The sequence below is a fragment of the Bos grunniens genome, chromosome 27 (genome assembly GCF_055505025.1).
Source record: "Bos grunniens cultivar Pamir isolate PY7600 chromosome 27, Bosgru_T2T1.0, whole genome shotgun sequence".
NCBI classification, from domain to species: Eukaryota; Metazoa; Chordata; class Mammalia; order Artiodactyla; family Bovidae; genus Bos; species Bos grunniens.
This window is the reverse complement of record NC_141191.1, coordinates 1,106,865-1,125,473: the sequence shown is the minus strand read 5'-3', so window position 1 is coordinate 1,125,473 and position 18,609 is coordinate 1,106,865. Positions and strand designations below refer to the sequence as shown.

Genomic DNA, 18,609 nt, shown 5'->3' with positions numbered 1-18,609 from the left:
TGGCTGTGTTTAACCCTAGTTTTGCCTACTCTTTCCCAGAAAAGTCACAGCTAACATGCATGGATCTACTAGCAGGAGCATAGATTCAGTAGGGTGTGGGATTCCGGCTTGATTCTCTGGGGGCTGACATCTCATCAGAGAACTAGTCCTGAAGAGCATATGTTCAGTGCTGAGTTTGGGGGTCTGCATGATAATGGCTTACAGGAATGCAGCTGAGACAAAAATCCCTGAGGGTTGAAACACTCAAGCTTCTTGGAGAAGGTGGGCCTCCAAGGATAGATGTAGAGAAAGAGTAAAGAGAGCAGGTGAGTAAGTCAGAAAGAGAAAAACAAATATTGTATATTAACGCATGTATGATATGCATTATGGCAGGCTACCATCTATGGGGTCTATATGACCAAAGTCACGACCAAAGCGACTCAGCATGCATGCACCACACATATATACAGAATCTAGGAAAACAGTACTGATGAACCTATTTACAGAGAAGACATGGAGATGCAGATGTAGGGAATGGACTTGTGGACACGGCGGGGGAAGGAGAGGCTAGGACAAGTTGAGAAGGTAGCATTGATGTATATACACTCACTCACTCTCAGAGTCACTCAGATGTGTTTGACTCTTTGAGACCCCATGGACTGCAGCCCGCCAGGCTCCTCTGTCCATGGGATTTCCCAGGCAAAAATACTGGAGTGGGTTGCCATTCCCTTCTCCAGGAGATCTTCCCAATCCAGGGATCAAACCTGAGTCTCCTGCATTGCAGGCAGATTTGTTACCATTTGAACGACCAAGGAAGCCCCATGTATCCTCATAACTTGTGGCAGGCTGCTATATAGCACAAGGAGCCCAACCTGGAGCTTTGTGATGACCTAGAGGGGTGGAATGCAGGGGGAGGGAGGCTCAATAGGGTAAGGGGTTATATATATATATATATATATATATATATGTATGTATCATTATGACTGATTAACATTGATGTATGGCAGAGAGCACCACAACATTGTAAGGCAATTGTCCTCCAATTTAAAAATATATATAGAGAGAGACAGACAGGTGGAGGGTGCAGGCAAGAGCAGCCTGTGTGGGGCATCTCTGTGGAGGAAGAGGGACCCAGTTCATTGGAGACAGCAGTCATGGCTGAAGCAATTTCTGATTCAGTCAAAGCATAAAGTAGGATTTTCCCCAGATTAACGGAAACGCTGTGTGTTGCAAACATATCCATCAGAGCATTAGAGGAAGGTAACGGATGACCTGACTCCTGGGACCTGCCAGCTGAATATGGAGTCGGGAGGGAGACTGTGTTCAGGGAGGCTCAGCCTCTGTACATCTGCTTGCTCTCTTGTGTTGCTCTGTCCAGTCGGGGCCAAGATAAGGGTGCATGTGCGCCCTCCTGCTCCCTGTAAACTCAGCTCATATTAGGTCTTTCTCTCGCTCTCTCCCTTCCTCTGCCTTTTCTGCTCATGGCCAGATGTTGAAAAGTCCTTCCTCGCTGTGAGTTTTGGATGGAATGTCCACGTGTGACATTAGTCTTTTGTGCGCATGCTCAGATTAGCAGGGAGGGTAAACGATGGGAACTCTATCAATACCCACCTGGTCTCAGGATCACGAGTCTCCAGACCCAGCTCTAACACATTTTAGCTCCTTGAACGCTGGCATTTCAACTACCTGCTCTTCAGTTTCATTTATTTGTAAAATGGGAACGTTAATACCTCCCTATCTACCTCACACAATTTCCTTGAGGCTCAAATGAAATATGGTTGTGAAAGTGCCTTGGAGACAAAGAAATGTATTTATTAGGAGTAACTCAATACTTGAGGGGTTGCATGAAGGGGAATGTGGTAAAACTGGGACGTCTCAATAAATCCCATCCCGTCCTATGATTTTATAAAATTGTTTTATACTACTTTGTCATTGGTTAGTAACTAGATTGTGTCTGCCTCTTTTGCAACCCTGTGGACTGTAGCCCACCAGGCTCCTCTGTCCATGGAATTCTCTGGGCAAGAATACTGGAGTGGGTTGCCATTCCTTTCTCCCAGGGATTTTCCCAACCCAAGAATTAAACCCACATCTCCTGCTTGGCAGGTGGATCCTTTACCACTGAGCCACTAGGGAAGCCCTCTATATTCCTTAAATAAGTTGAATTAGATAGCTTTTTCTTCTGTTCTAACAACTCTCACTCTAGCGGTATCTTTTTTCCTCCCTAGATCTCCTTAAATGCAGAACCCAGGGCCTCCCTACACATTCCAGCTTACCTTGCTTGGCTTCCTCACTAGCCACTGGGCCTCCCAGCCACTGAAGCAGCAACAAAAACTCTCACACAGCATCTCCAGAGGCTCTCTAGACTTCAGTTATCACCCCAGGCTTTCCAGCAGCAGCTGACGTAAAAAACATGGAAAGATTTTTCCAAAAACGACAAGATGCTCTACACAGAGACTTGGATGTCACTTGGCTCCTCGCTTAGAAATGGCTTAGGAACCTTATTATGAAAGCAAGTCCTGCAGTATTTCAGGAACAGGTATTCACAGCACAAACGTTGACATATTTATAAACTTAGGAATGTGATAATAGATACCGTGGAGTGGATAAAGGGACATATGATAGTGTCCTTGGTGAGGCTGGCTGTGTGAGACTAGGTCCGAGAAGGATATAACCAGCACATCCCCAGGGCTCCACAAGCAGTTTAGTGATGGGACGATTGACCATGGTGTCATGGTTTGCTGGGGCTGCTGTAACAAAGTCTTAGTCCGTTTAAGCTGCTGTAACAAAAGTACCATTGATAAGTGGGCTTCCCTGATGTCTCAGAGGTAAAGAAACAGCATGCAATGCAGGAGACTTGGGTTTGATCCCTGGGTTGGGAAGATGCCCTGGAGAAGGAAATGGCAACCCACTCCAGTATTCTTGCCTGGGAAATCCCATGGACAGAGGAGCCTGGTGGGCTACAGCCCACAAGGTCACAAAGAGTTGGACACGACTGAGTGACTAAGCCACCACCACCATTGATGAGTGGCTTAAAAACAACTAACATTTATTTTCTGGAGGCTGGGAAGTCCAAGATTAAGATGTGGGCAGGGTTGGTTTCTTTTGAGGCCTCTCTCCTTGGCTTGCAGACAGCTGCCTTCCCCACAGATTGTCTTCCTTCTTTGCTTGTTGATGTCCTAATCTTCTCTTACTGTGTATATGCTAAGTTGCTTAGTTGTGTCTGACTCTTTGGCACCCCATGGACTGTAGCCCGCCAGCCTCCTCTGTCCATGGGATTCTCTAGGCAAGAATACTGGAGTGGGTTGCCATGCCCTCCTCCAAGGTGATCTTCTGGACCGAGGGATCGAACCCACATCTCTTATGTCTCCTGCATTGGCAAGCGGGTTCTTTACCACTAGTGCCATCTGGGCCTCTTATTATATGGGCACAAGTCAGATTGGATTAGGGTCCACCTGTATGACTTTGTTTAACTTTAATTACCTTTTTGAAGACACTCCTAAGACAGTCACTTTCTGAGGTCTTGGGGGTTAGAACTTCAACATAGGAATTGGGGGCAGGGGTTACAACTCAACCCTTAACTCACACTGTGGGCAAGGTAAAGAGAATCAAGATGAATGGAGAAGCCACTGGGAACTATTAACAGCAGAAGCTTCCATCATCCTTGGGCCTGGAGAAACAAAAGAGAAAGGGTGTGCTATTCCTAGAACCCATCCAGAGCTGTGGTCATAGGAGAGGGGCCGCCCAGTGTGGGTGCTATATGACAGAGGAAGACACCCATAGTGGAGACCAGGCTCTGGCAGGGAGGGAGGGAGGGAGAAGACCCACCCCTGTCTCTCCCCACCCTTCACACTCCTCCCTTCACACTCTGATAGTGTTTCCCTTTGGTCAAGAGCCGAGAAAGAGGAGCTGAGAACAGCAAAGCCTGGGGGCTGCAGCTTGTAGATGTCAGGCTTTGAGGCAGGGAATGGGTTGACAAGTGTGGCCAGGGGTGGGAGGGGAGTGGTAGGATTTGAGTGGGATGATGAAGAATCACCAGCTCCGTGGAGAAAACAAAGACATTAACAAAGGAGGAATTAATTATGCATACTCAGGTAACATAAATGGGCTTTAAAGTATCATTGGAAAACATAAAATGCTACTTAGCTGCAAAAAATATTAGTCATACATTCGAAACTGAACCACATATTCATGTAACCATTGCCAGTCCCAGAAGTTACTATTCTAAGATACTTGTTTGCAGAAGTCAAGCAGAATGATAGAAAAATAGGTTTGTCAATTTGTCATGTTGAACACTTATGTTCTTAAAATGGGATGGGAAGTATTACTGGAACGGTTTTGGAATAGAAAGCAGCTCTCTGCCTCAGGAGGGTGCCTGTGTGACCACACCCATCAATGGTCACAGCATGGTTATATGAACTGGGTATGACCCCTGTGTTATCGCGCTGTGGGTGCCATAACAAAACACCACAGGCTGGTGGCTTTGACAACAGAAATTTGTTTTCTCACTACTCTGGAGGTTGGAAGCCTGAGACCCAGTGTTGACAGGGTGGATGTCTGCTGAGAGCTCCCTTTGGGAGCTCCTTTTCAGTTTGTGCTCACATGGTCTTTCCTGGGTGACTTTTCAGGGAGAAAAAGCGAGAGGAATGGAGGGAGGGGAAGAAAGAGTGATCTCTTGGTGTCTCTTATTTTTTTTTCCTAAGTGCAAATCATCCTGATTTTATGATCACAGAAATACTACTACAAATATCCACAATTGGTGAACACCGTTATAACAAATACAGATAGAAGGATGGATAGAGAGCTACATAGATAGAGTGACTGTAACAGGGATAGGCTCAATCTGCACATGCTGTTTTTAAAGTATAGTGTTGAATTTAGTGTTACTTGAATTTTTTAAAAAATTTATTTGACCACACCAGGGCTTAGTAGTGGCATGTAGGATCTAGTTTTCTGACCAGGGATCAAACCCAGGCCCCCTGCATTGGGACACAGGCTTGATCCCTGAGTCAGGAAGATCCCCTGGACGAGGAAATGGCAACCCACTCCAGTATCCTTGCCTGGAAAATCCTATGGACAGAGGAGCCTGGCAGGCTACAGTCCATGGGATTGCAGAGAGTTGGAGATGACTGAGCGACTTAACACACACTCATGCATTTCCCTAAAGGCTCCACATCCAAATACAGCTGCTCTGAGGGTTAAGACTTCAACATATGAGTTTTGGAGGGGACCCAAACATTCAGTCCATAACATCCCACATAGTGATATGAAATAGATGACACTTGATATGTTGATACTGATAGTCAATAAATCAAGAAAACTTCATTGCACACCTACTGTGCACCAGAATCTCTGCTAGGCTCTGAGATTATAGGTAGAAGGAAAAAAAAAAAACTGCCTCAGTCTTTAATGAGTTTATAACTTGAAGAGAGACAGAGAAGCTGTTAGAACACAGTGGTCACTGTCAGGAGAGCCTGAGCATTTGTGGTAAGTCACTCGGTCATGTTCGGCTCTTTGAGACCCCTTGGACTGTAGCCTTCCAGGCTCATCTATCCATAGGATTCTCCAGACAAGAATACTGGAGTGGGTTGCCATTTCCTTCTCCAGACCCAGGGATCGAACCCACGTCTCTTGGGTCTCCTGAACTGGCAGCTGGTTCTTTTCTACTAGCACCCCTGGTGACTCAGATGGTAAAGATTTCACCTGCAATTCTGGAGACCTGGGTTCTATCCCCAGGTCAGGAAGATCTCCTGGAGGAGGGCAAGGGTACCAGTATTCTTGCCTAGGATTTCCATGGACAGAGGAGCCTGGCAGGCTACAGTCCATGGGGTTGCAAAAGAATCAGGACATGACTGAGTGACTAACACTTTCACTTTCTGTTCAGTGCCTCCTGGGAAGCCCCAGAGTGCCTAGATAGGATGAATAAACCACTCCCTGGGGGCTGCAGAAGTGATGTGCAAGCAGAAACGGATGATGGGGAGTATTGGATAGTAAACACAGGGTGGGACAGACAAGGGGGAGCATTCAGGATTGAGGAAGATGACACACAGAACTAGGGTGACCAGGATCCTGGTTTGCCTGGGGCTGTCCTGGTTTTAGCACTAAAAATCCCACATCCGGGAAAGCTCGGGGTCACTGAGCCTTATATGCTGCTGCTGCTGCTAAGTCGCTTCAGTCGTGTCCGACTCTATGCGACCCCATAGACGGCAGCCCACTCAAATGAACTCGAAATGAAAAAGGAGACGTTACAACAGACAATACAGAAAAAGAAAGGATCATAAGAGACAATTAGAAACAACTGCATGACAATAAAATGGATAACCTGGAACAAATGGACAAATTCTTAGAAAAGTACAATCTTTAAGACTGAACCAGGAAGAAATAGAAAATATGAATACATCAAGCACCAACACCAGTCACAAGCTCTAACTATGAACACATCAATCACAAGCACTACTAACTGTGATCAAAAGTCTCCAACAAACAAATGCCCAGGACTTCCCCGGTGAATGCTCTCAAATGGTAGAGATGTGATAATACCTATGCTGGTCAAACTGTTCCAGAAAAATGTGGAGGGAGGAGCATTCCCAACTCATTCTGTGAGGCCACCATCATCATGAACCAAAATGAAGCAGAAATGCCACACAGAAAAGAAAATTACAGGCTAACATCACTGATGAACATCAATGAAAAATCCTGAGGAAAATTCTAGCAAAAACCAAACAAAAACATATGAAAAGGATCATACACCAAGTTCAAGTGGATTTATCCCAGGGATGCAAAGATTCTTCACTATCTGCAAATCAAACAATGTGATACACTATATTAATAAATTGAAAGATAAAAACCATATGATAATCTTGATCAATGCAGAGAAAAGTTTTGACAAAATTAAACACCAGTTTATGATTTAAAAAATGCCCCATAAATGGGCATGGAAGAAACCTACCTCAACATAAGAAAGGTCATATAGGAAAATCTCTCAGCAAACATTATTCTCAATGGTGTCAAAATTTAAACATTTCCTCTAAGATCAGGATCAAGACCATGGTGCCCACTCTAATTCCTATTAATCAATATAGTTTTATAAGTCACAGACACAGCAATCAGAGAAGAAAACGAGAAAGAACGCATATTGGAAAAGAAGAAGTCCATCTCTCATTGATTGCAGATGACCTGTTTCTATTCATAGAAGACCCTATAGATAGAACCAGAAAATTACTAGAGCTAATCAATGAATTTAGTAAAGCCCAGGATACAAAATTAATACACAGAAATCCTTTGCAGACTTACAGCACAACAAGAAAAATCAGAAAGAGAAACTAAGAAAAAAGTGCCATTCCCCACTGCAACAAGAAGAACAGCATAGCTAGGAACGCTGCTGCTGCTGAGTCACGTCAGTCACGTCCGACTCTGTGCGACCCCACAGATGGGAGCCCACCAGGCTCCCCCATCCCCGGGATTCTCCAGGCAAGAACACTGGAGTGGGTTGCTATTTCCTTCTCCAATGCATGAAGGTGAAATGTGAAAGTGAAGTCGCTCAGTCGTGTCCGACTCTTTGGGACCTCATGGAGTGTAGCCTATCAGGCTCCTTGTACATGGGATTTTCCAGGCAAGAGTACTGGAGTGGGTTTCCATTTTTCTTCCCCAATAGCTAGGAATAAAGTTACCTAAACAGACAAAACACATGTATGCAGAAAGACAGGCTGTATGATGAAACATAGCCAAGTTGAAATAAACACATAGAAAGATATGCCTTGTTCTTGAATTCAAAGAACACATGTATACCTGTGGCGGATTCATTTTGATATTTGGCAAAACTAATACAATTATGTAAAGTTTAAAAATAAAATAAAATAAAATAAACACATAATAAAAATGATAAAAAAAGAAAGAAATCAATGTTGTGAAAATGACTATACTACCCAAAGCAATCTGAAGATTCAATTCATCCCTATCAAACAACCAATGACTTTTTTTTAATGAACTAGGACTAATAATTTTACAATTTATATGGGGGGAAAAAGACCCAGAAGGGCCAAAGCAATCTTGGAAAGAAAGGTGGAACTGGAGGAATCAACCTTCTGACTTCAGACTATACTACCAAGACACTATGGTACAGGCACAAAAGCAGAAACAGAGAGCAAAGGAACAAAACACAAAGCTGAGAGATGAACCCACACTCCTATAGGCATCTTTTCTTTGACAAGGGAGGCAAGAATGTACAATGGAGAAAGGACAGAAAAGAGAGCCTCTTCAGTAAGTGGTGCTGGGAAACTGGACAACTACATGTAAAAGAATGAAATTAGAACACTTCTTCATACTATACACAAAAATAATTCACAATGGATTAAAGACCAAATGTAAGGCCAGAAACTATAAAATTCTTAGAGGAAAACATAGGCAGAACACTCTTTGCCAATTATCACAGCAAGACCTCCGAGAATGACTGAAATAAAAATAAAAATAAATGGCATCTAGAGAAACTTCAAAGTATATAAGCAGCAAAGAAAACTATAAACAAGATGAAAAGACAACCCTCAGAATAGGAGAAAGCAATTGTAAATGAAGCAATTGACAAAGGATTATCTACAAAGTACACAAGTAGATCATCGAGCCTAATATCAGATAAAAAGCAACCAACTGAAAAGTGACCAGAAGACATGAACAAATTTATCCAAAGACGACATTAAGAAGGCCACCAAACACATGCAAAGATGCTCCACATCACTCATTATTAATGAAACGCTAATCAAAACTACGTGAGGTATCACCTCACACCAGTCAGAATGGCCATCATCAACAATTCTACAAATAATAAATGCTGGACAGGACATGGAAGAAAGGGAACCCTCTTGCACTGTTGGTAGACATGTAAATGGATACAGCCACTATGGAGAAGGAATGTAGGTTTCTTTAAAAAGTAGGAATAAAGCTACCATATGATGCAACAATCCCCTACTGGCCATATACCTGGAGAAAACCATACCTCTAAAAAGACACATGTACCCCAATGTCCACTGCAGCACTATTTAAAATAGCCAGGGCATGGAAGCAACCTAATGTCTATCAAGAGAACAATGTATAAAGAAGTCGTGGAACATATACACAATGGAATATTACTCAACCACGAAAAGGAACAATACGAGTCAGTTTAACTGAGGTAGATGAACCTAGAAACTGTGATACAGAGTGAAGTAAGTCAGAAAGAGAAAAATAAATATAGTAAATGAATGCATACACATGGAATCTTGTAAAATGGTACTGGTGAATATTTGAAGGGCAGAAACAGATACACAGATGTAGAGGAAGGACTTGTGAACTCAGCTGGAGAAGGAGAGGGTGGGATGAATTGAGAGAGTAGCACTGAAACATCACCTACTACCATATGTAAAATAGCTAGCTAGTGGGAAGTTGCTATATAACATGGGGAGCCCAGCACTGTCCTCTGTGATGACCTAGAGGGTGGGATGGCGGGAAGTGGGAGGCAGGCTCACCAAAGAGTGGATAATATACTTATGGCCTATTCGTGTTGTTGTATGAGGAAAACAAACCAAACAATGTAAAGCAGTTATCCTTCAATTAAAAATTAATAAATACAATCTGAAAACTATCATTCAACACATTTGTACTGTCATCTAAAGCTATATGGGATCATCTTCTATTCCTAGCTATTTTTCCACTATAAGTGCTTATAAATGTCATTAAAGGTTTTGAAAATATGATTTTAAAATATGATTTTAATAGCTACACAGTATTGCTTAATATCTCACACATACATAATAACATTTCAGTCTCAACATAGAAACATAATACCAAAAAAGGTTTGCATTTTAAACTAAAGCTTGCATTTTAATTCAGTTCAGTGAGAATTCCTCTGAAGATCTAAAATTCTTATGAAAAGTACATTATGTCGAGTCCTTCTTGCTTTCATCTGTTATGCCATATTCTCATTTACTTCTAAGGACTCTTGGACTTTTGACATTTTTGCCTTAGGCTGTAATTTTTGACTGAGATAAAATCTTAAATTTAGATATTAAGAATGTCAAGAAGCACTCTTGTAAGTGTGAGTCACTCAGTCATGTCCAGTTATTCGTGACCCATGGACTGTAGCCCACCAGGTCCTCTGTCCACAGAATTTTCCAGGCAAGAATATTGGAGTGTGTAGCCATTCCTTTCTCAAGGGGCTCTTCCTGACCCAGGGGTCAAACCCTGGTCTCCCGCATTGCAGGCAGATTCTTTACCATATGAACCACCAGAGAACCCTAACCCTGGTGTACACGGATGTAAAAATCCTCAAAAGAATATTAGCAAACTAAATTGAAGACACATTAAAAAGAATCATACACTATGATCAAATGGAATTTATTCTGTGCCTGCAAGCATGATTTATTATTTGCACATCAATCACTGTGATACACAATATGAGCAAAATTAAGAATGAAATCATGTGATCATCTCAATAATTGCAGAAAAAGCTTTCAACAAAGTGTAACATCAATTTTGGTACAATCTCTCAATACAGTGGTTAAACATGGAACATCCTAAAGGGTATATAAGACAAGCCCACAGCTAACATCCAAGTCAGTGGTAAAGAGGTGAAAGATTTTCCTAAAAGATCAGGAATAGTACAAGGATGCCCACTCTCCCCAATCTTGTTCAACATAGTAGTGGAAGTGTCCTACCCAGAATAACTAGGCAAGAAAAGGAAATAAAAGCATCCCCATTGGAACAAATGAAGTTACACTGCCACTATTCGATTATGACAGGATTTATATGAAACCATAAAAACCCCACCAAGTAACAAGTATTAAAACTAATAAACTCAGCAATGTAGCAGGATATGAGCCATCAGAGAGAGAACAGAACAGTACCATATACAAATGCATCAAACAACAACAACAACAACAACAACAACCATGAAATAAAATTTACCGATGAGCAGAAACACCTGTACAGTCACAGGCTCCAAGACATAGAGTCTGGATTCAAATCCCACCTTACACTGACCTGCAGAGTGACCCAGGGCAAATCACACAATGATCTGAGGCTCAACATATTCAACTGTAAAATGGACACAAACCCAGTATCTCCTCCCAGGGCTGTGAAACTCCAAGGAAATGCTTATTTAGGCCCAGGCATTGGAGTGTCTCCTGGAGCCTCTCCCTGTATGAAACTTCTAGAACTGGGCTCTCCTGATCCTGTGGGTGAGGGTCAAGTGTAGAGCCTGGGAGCCAAATGGGACTAGACAATGACAAGGACAAAAAAAATACTAGTTCTGTGTCAGGGAGGGAAGCCACCTCCTTTCCAGATCTCAGAGTGGGGCCTGCACCGAAGGCCCTGGGGATGCACAATCAGATGTGAACCCCGACCCCACCCCACCCCCAGCAGGGATGGAGCCTTCCTGGCAAGAACCTTCTCTCTGGTCCGGGCTCCAGTGTGATGTGGTGCTGCTCCCTGAGATCTCCAGGTCTCCACCAGGCAAAGAGCTCTTGGGACTTGGAGGTCTATTAAACCACAGGTGCCTGAGAGTCAGAATGACACAAGGACTAACAACATTGAAAATTAGCTATATTTAAAAAAATGACAGAAGTACAGACAGGGCAGGGGATGAGAAGCAGAAGGATTGACTACCTCTCAAGCCTTTAGCAGAAATATCTCCACAGCAGCTCAGCAGAGCCCACAGAAGGAAAATATAATGGAAAAGCAGGCTATGGGTATATCTCTACACTGCTGGACCCAGGGACCCAAGTCCCAATCCACCAACATCCTTTTGCATATCCAAACAGCAAGAGGGAGAAACATAGACCTTGCCTTAGGAAGTCTCAGCCAGACTTAATATTGAGGTTGCTGAGCATGGTTACGTGGTCACTAGGGTCACTCAGTCCCTCCTCTGTGCTCACATCCTCTGTCCTCACAGAAACATACATAGTTCACTACAGAGAACCCTCTGAGGGTACTTGTGTATACTAGAAACAGGCAATGGTGAAGTGTGAAGAGAAGACACAGAAATGGAAACATGCTTCTGGGGTGCTGTACAAATTTCCAAAGATCTGAAGTTCTTGATACTTGGCATTGTTAAAAGAAGCTTCTTAATGTGTAAACGCAGAAAGGATATTTCCGGGAGAAAGGACAAAGGAATCGTCCCATTGGGACAATTTGGTATCCATGTGGGAAAGTAAGTTGGATCCCTTCCTCAAAAGACAGCACCAAATCAATTAGACACATACTAAAAACCAACAATTGAAGGAAAAACGTGACAAAATTTCAAACCATTTTTGATGAGGGAATATCTTTTCTTTAAATTGAGGTATTGTTGATTTACAATAATTTGTTTAAGGTTTACAGCAAAGTGATTCAGTGATTCAGCCTCTCAGGTACTTCCTTGGAAAAAATTCATTCCCTTTGGGAGGCCCCTAGGCCACGCCCTCTACTCAGAACAGCTAAGAATCCTGAATAGGCAAAGCAGCATATGGTGGTGCTCAGTGAGGGTTTTTAGACTGAATAAACTATTCTAACATGATACAAGGAACAAGCCCAGAGTTTAAGAGAGGATCTCCAAACCTACCTTCCAAAAGGAGGTCATGCTCCCTTGAATGTCAGTGCGTGAAACAGCGCTTGGGAAGGGAAAAGGTGTGTCATGAATATTTGGTCTGCAGAGGAGACAAAGTGGTGTGTAGAGATGATGTGCAGGCATGTCCCAGGACACTGAGCACACGGACAGAGTGACCAGACTCTCAGCCCTGCTCTGGGGGCATTGCACTCTCTCCATCCCTGACAGAGCGTGAGCAGCTCACACGTGTCTTGGAGAGTATGGTCACATGACCTGGACCTGGCCAATCAGTGTGCTCCATCCCTGGCCGCCATGATTGGCACTGACCAATCGGGACCCAGGACCAGGCCTCAAGGGGGATTCAAAGGAAGAGGAGGGCTGGCTCTGCCGGAAGGGGTGGGGCCCTGTGAGGTCAGGCTGCAGCAGTGGGAGGGGGCGTGAGTTCACCTGGGGCAGTTGGTGACCTTCTTGTGCCCGTTAGGGCAGAGCCGCTGGCCTGATAAGAAGGGTGCTGCTGAGCCCAGGGGTTGAGAGCGCCGGTTCCTGCTGTGGTCCCGGAGCTCCACCTGAGACCGGAGGGAAGCCGTCTGCCCGTGAGTCCTCTCCTGCTTGACTGTCAGCTTGTTTGGACTACGCTGGGTTTTCTGTCCAGCTGGCTACGTGAAGACCCTGGAAATGCACCTGTGTGGGTTTTGGCTGGCTTCAGGGAAGAAATGCCAGATGACACTGGGAGACTCCAGTTTAATCTGGATTCAGGTCATATCTCTTGAAAGTGAAGTGAAAGTCCCTCAGTCGTGTCCACCTCTTGGCAACCCTGTGGGCTATACAGTCCATGGAATTCTCCAGGCCAGAATACTGGAGTGGGTAGCCTTTCCCTTCTCCAGGGGATCTTCCCAGTCCAGGGATTGAACCCAGATTTCCCGCATTGCGGGCAGATTCTTTACCAGCTGAGCCACAGGAGAAGCCCAAGAATACTGCAGTGGGTAGTCTGTCCCTTCTGTAGCGGATCAGCATTCCCGACCCAGGAATCAAACCGGGGTCTCCTGCATGGCAGGAGAATCCTTTACCAGCTGAGCTGTCAGGGAAGCCCAGTATCTCTTAAGGCCAGCTATTCATTGTAGTATCACCCTAATTAGTCTTCATGGGATTAAGGTAGCAACCTGCTAAGGTAGCAATCGATGTCCTTTTTCTAGAGGACAAAACTGGGGCTCAAAGAAGGGGGTAACACAGCTAGAACAAGGAAGTGTGTACCTAGACAAAACCCCCAGATCCTGCTGTTAGAACTCAGGGAAGCCATATGGTGTGGCTTGTCCATGTGACGGGGGCTAAGGCACCCAGCCCACACCGGATACTGTGGGGACCTAACTTGGTAACTGCCTTCTCGCAGCTCTGAGACTCAAAAAAGCGATTTTCACTGGAGAGAGGAAGGATACGTCCCTCCATCCAACCCACCACATCCTCCAGGTACTCCCACACCCTGCCCGCTTTCTCTTTCTTTGTGAGGGAATAAGCGTCACGCTCATGTGACCACATTGGCTGTCCACTGTTCACGAGCTACCACCTGGAGCTGCTACTGGAGAGGCCAAGTGCCTTTGCCCCCGAGTACCCCTCTTTCCTTTGCACTGTGGGGGCCTTTCTCGACACCTGCACACCAGAGGCCGTTTCTGAGACATGCAGGGACCCTCCTTCAGTTTGCAACAGATTGCATCCATCACTGTCCTTTCAATGCTTCCCTTGACACTCAGCTCCTGAGCTCTTTTGTCTGCATTGTGACCCACCTGGCTGCCACGGGAGGGACAGAGCTGACCATGAATCCAAAGCTCAGATCTGACAGGCAGGAATCTGTGTATAAAGGGCCTGATTAATCATGCTGTAGAGGCTGTAGTGGGCTCCAAGGATCTGTAAGTAGGACTTGGGCCAAAGTGATTCCACAGCTGTTTTAATGCCTGGGGAGGGTCTGGCTATAGTGGGGGTGGGGTGAGTCTCCTGAGGTTCTGAAGGCCCACTGTGTGCAGATTCATGGCGCATAGAGAAGAGAAGGCAGAGTCCTTTCCTGGAGGTGGTCAAAGCTCATGGATGAGCCAGACAGGCAGGCAGGGCACGAAAGCACCTGAGCTGCCATTATGAGTGAATGGTGTGGGGGCAGAGGAAGAGAACCAGGTCTGCTCGCTTATTGGAGCCCAGGGCAGGTTGTCCCCAGACTAAACACTATGGTGATGACCGTCACTGCTGTCTGCAAAGGGTTTACGTTGGTGTGTGTCTTCATCGAGTGGTCAGGCCGTCTCTAAGCTACACTGGCCATGGGCATTGCCTCTCCTTGGAACTTGACATGTTTCGTCTCTTCCCTATGGAACATTCATTTCTAAGAGGGTTTTTGGGCCACAAGGATGTTGGGTTTTTCTCTAGCTTTGTCTCATGAGGAACGCTTTTCCACTTGTTGATGTGGTTTGTTTTCCCAGCTCTCTTTCTTGCCTTATTTTGTCAATTTGTTTCTGCCAGAGGAAGAGCTCAGAATTTGCCTCTGGCTGATATGTGACACTTACAACAGCAACACCTACCTGGGTATAATGGCCACATTTGCCGAAAGGGCTTTGTTTTGCAGAAGACATCTTGAAAGTACCTACACTGTCCTTTCAGATTCCCAAAGGCTATTTGAAATGAAATAAAAACAAGAATTCTCAAGTTTAGTCTTACAATATGTGGGGAGTCAGAAAAATCCCCTGGAGAAGGGAAACACCACCCACTCCAGTATTCTGGCCTAGAGAATTCCATGGAGTGTATACTCCGTGGGGTCACAAAGAATCGGACAAAATCTGATGACTAATCAACAACACCGAAGCTTCACCATTTGTCAGAGATAACAACAGTATTTACACGACTGTGTGCATGTTCAGTGGCTCATACGTGTCAAACTCTTGCAGCCCTGTAGCCCCTAAGATCCTCTCTCTGTGGAATTTTTCAGGCAAGAATACTGAAATGGGTTGCCATTTCCTCCTCCAGGGGATCTTCCCAACCCAGGAATTGAACCCAGGTCTCCTGCATCTCCTACATTGGCTGTCGGGTTCTTTTCTGCTGAACCACCTGGGAAACAAGTCATTACATCACTGGGTTATCCTAAAGTACTTAACTTGGAGTCTGGCACTCGGGAAATTCTCACTGGTGATGTGAATATTCAGTCATATATCATTATTGCTCATATGATAATGAAATGGCCATGCTCATAAAGGAGAAAGAAGAGCCTTTCCAAGTCCAATTAAATCCTTTGCCACACATATCTTTTTAAAAACTTCTGACTTTGAAATGAACATCAAACATAAAGACATTGGTTATGGCCTCCAGAAAAGATTGAGCTGTACCAATAAGTGACGAGGATTCTTCTCCCAGTTCCAAAATGCATGCGTTGTTTCCCGGGCACCAGTGAGCACTTCTCCGGTGGGCTCAGAGAGGCTGAGTCACTCACCAGAGACAACACAGCAGCAGACCAGGACTCCGACCCAGGTCGCTGAAACCACAGCTCCCTCCTGTGCCCATCTGACCTGCCCCTTGAGGGCAGCAGGAAGATCTGGGCTCCCCTGGCCTGAGCCCCCGGGCCTGCCTCCCCTTGTCTGCGCTGGGATGTGTCCATTCCCAACCATGCACTGTGTCCCCCAGCCCTGGGCCATCATGTCAGGCTCCAGGCTCCCTGCAGGTGAGCCCCACGCCCACCAGCACACCTCCGAGCCCTGCCCATCTGGTCTCTGTGCCCGAGTGTCCTGATCCTAACTGTTTTCTTGAGGCAGCCCCAGGACTGAGCCCTGCTTCTTCGAAGCTCCCTTCACCAAGCCCAGTGAGGCTCTGCCCTGTGGCTTCATGACAAGTATGGTGGGCTGAGTAGTGGCTCCGAAAGCCATCCATCCTTCTGCAGCCTCCAGAGGTGGCCTTATTCCGATGAAAGGTCTCGGCAGATGGAAGTAAGTTCCTGACCTCTGCACCAGATCACCCGGGATGCATGTGGACCCTAAATCCAACGACAGGTGTCCTTGGAAGAAAAGAGGGGGTGAACTGAGGCACAGAGCCACCCAGGGGAGAAGGTTTGTGCAGATGGACACAGAGGTCGGGGTGATGTGGCCAGAAGCCCAGGGTGGCCTGGCGTCCCCCAAGGACTGGACCAGGCCAGAGGGACCCTCCGCTGGAGCCTCTGGAGGGAGCTCAGCCCTGCCCACACCTTGATCACAGGTTTCTGACTCCAGAACTGGGGGGGGGGGAATGAATTTGTGTTAAAGCTGTCCAGTCTGTGGCCAGTGGCTGCAGCCACCCCTGGACACTGAGAGTGAACTTGCTGGCTCCAAGGTGAGAACAGTGGCAGGACCCACCCCCTACCCCCCAACCCCAACACACAATCTTGTCATGAGGTTAAATGAGTTCATACACACAGATGGCTGAATCAGGGACTGACATTTGGATCTCAGCCTGCTTCACTTCCTCCTCCTCGTCACCATCACCGTCATTGTGAGGGGCCCTCATCCACTCATTCAGTGGACATACAAGGCCCTGATGTGGGCAGTGAGGTCAGCGAGCTGGGAGGCTCCACACAGGACTCACCCTGCCTGCTGGGGCCGCATGGACAAGGCTTGTGCAGTGACACGGAGGCCCCGGGAGAGGCTGGATCCTCCGGTTGTGGGAGGCATGGGCGCCTCAGCATCAGAGGTGGAGGGTTGAGCCGGGTTCATGCTGGGGGGGTGCAGCCCTTCACTCAAAGTGGGGGAAGAACCCCATGTGGCACGCAGTGTCCGGTAGCCTCCCCTTGCCATGGCAGGCTGCGGGGAGAGCCATGGATGACAAGGAGTCTGCATCTCACTAGGGGCCGAGGCTGGCACTGAGGGAATCCTCAGTGAGGATTTTTTTTTAAAAAACCATCATAAGTGACTTCAGCTCCATTGCTTTTTGCCAAAAACCTACAATGGTCCCAAGAGCTTTGTACACTCCAAGGGTGGTGACTTGGACGTGGAGCCCAGCACAGACCCAAGTCAGTCCTGCCCTGAGTCCCACGGGCCGGCCACACCATGCCCCTTCCTTGGCCTGGCTTTCTTCTGCCAGGACCCCCAGAATGGTGGAAAGGCAAGTGTGGCCTCAAGCTGAGGGTCCCAGCCTGGGCTCCAAACCCCTGGGGGTCCCCTTGGGACGTCTGGTGGACCTAGTTTCCCCTGCCGTGGGGCAGCTCTCTCTCGGGGACTGTCGTGTTTCTTTGCTTTCTGTTGTGATGGGGCACTCCAGTTATCTCGGGGTGATGGGAAGTCTGTTGGTGTTACATGGTCCTGCCTTAGATGGGGAAACGTTATTGCTGCATTGACACTGCTCACTCGATACTGGGAATCTGTTAAACACAAATGGCAAGGGGAACAGAGCAAAACAGAAAAAGAAAAATAGAGAGTTGCTGGGTTGCTTCAGGTCTCACCTGTGATTAAGAGTGTGTACAGCCTGCACGTGAACCTGGGTTCCCACACCTGCTAGCTACCAGGTGCCAGGCCCTGATTTTAGACCCCCAGCTTCACTAAGGAGTCATTGACAGATACAGTTTGTGTGTATTTCAAGTCTACATTGCGATGACTTGATGCCCATAGATATTATGGAATGATTGCCTTACATACGCATCACCTCACACGGTTAACTCTGTGTGTGTGTGTGTCTTTTATGTTGTTCTTAAAATCCGTGAACACAATATAGATAGCTCTCCATTTTTTAAGATCTTCTTTAATTTATCTTAGAAGTTTATAGTTTGCCGTATGTCTTGCACATGTTTGATTAGATATCTTGATATTTTCAGTGCCATTATAAATTCCTAATAGATACAGAATTTACTTTTCTATATTCACTTGGTAAATCCATATATTTCAAATCATTCTAATTGTATTTATTTATGTACACACAATTATGTCTGCAAATCAGTTCTTTTTTCCCCTTTGAAACTGTGATAACTCTTTACTTTTTCTTGCCTTATTGTATGGACTAGGATCTCCAGTCCTGAGTACATTGGTGAACAGAAGTAGTAAGAATAAGTATCCTTGTCTCTTTCACATTATCAGAGGAAAAGCTTTCAGTAT

At 45.7% G+C, this 18,609-nt stretch overlaps 1 long non-coding RNA gene across 1 annotated transcript; it reads left to right on the top strand.

Annotated features, from left to right (window-relative positions):
• Window positions 1-12,918: 12,918 nt before the first annotated feature.
• LOC147343382 (uncharacterized) lies at window positions 12,919-16,479 on the top strand. The gene is made up of 3 exons (XR_015156064.1): window positions 12,919-13,122; window positions 13,917-13,993; window positions 16,309-16,479. It is a non-coding gene; the product is annotated as an uncharacterized LOC147343382 (long non-coding RNA).
• Window positions 16,480-18,609: the final 2,130 nt, after the last annotated feature.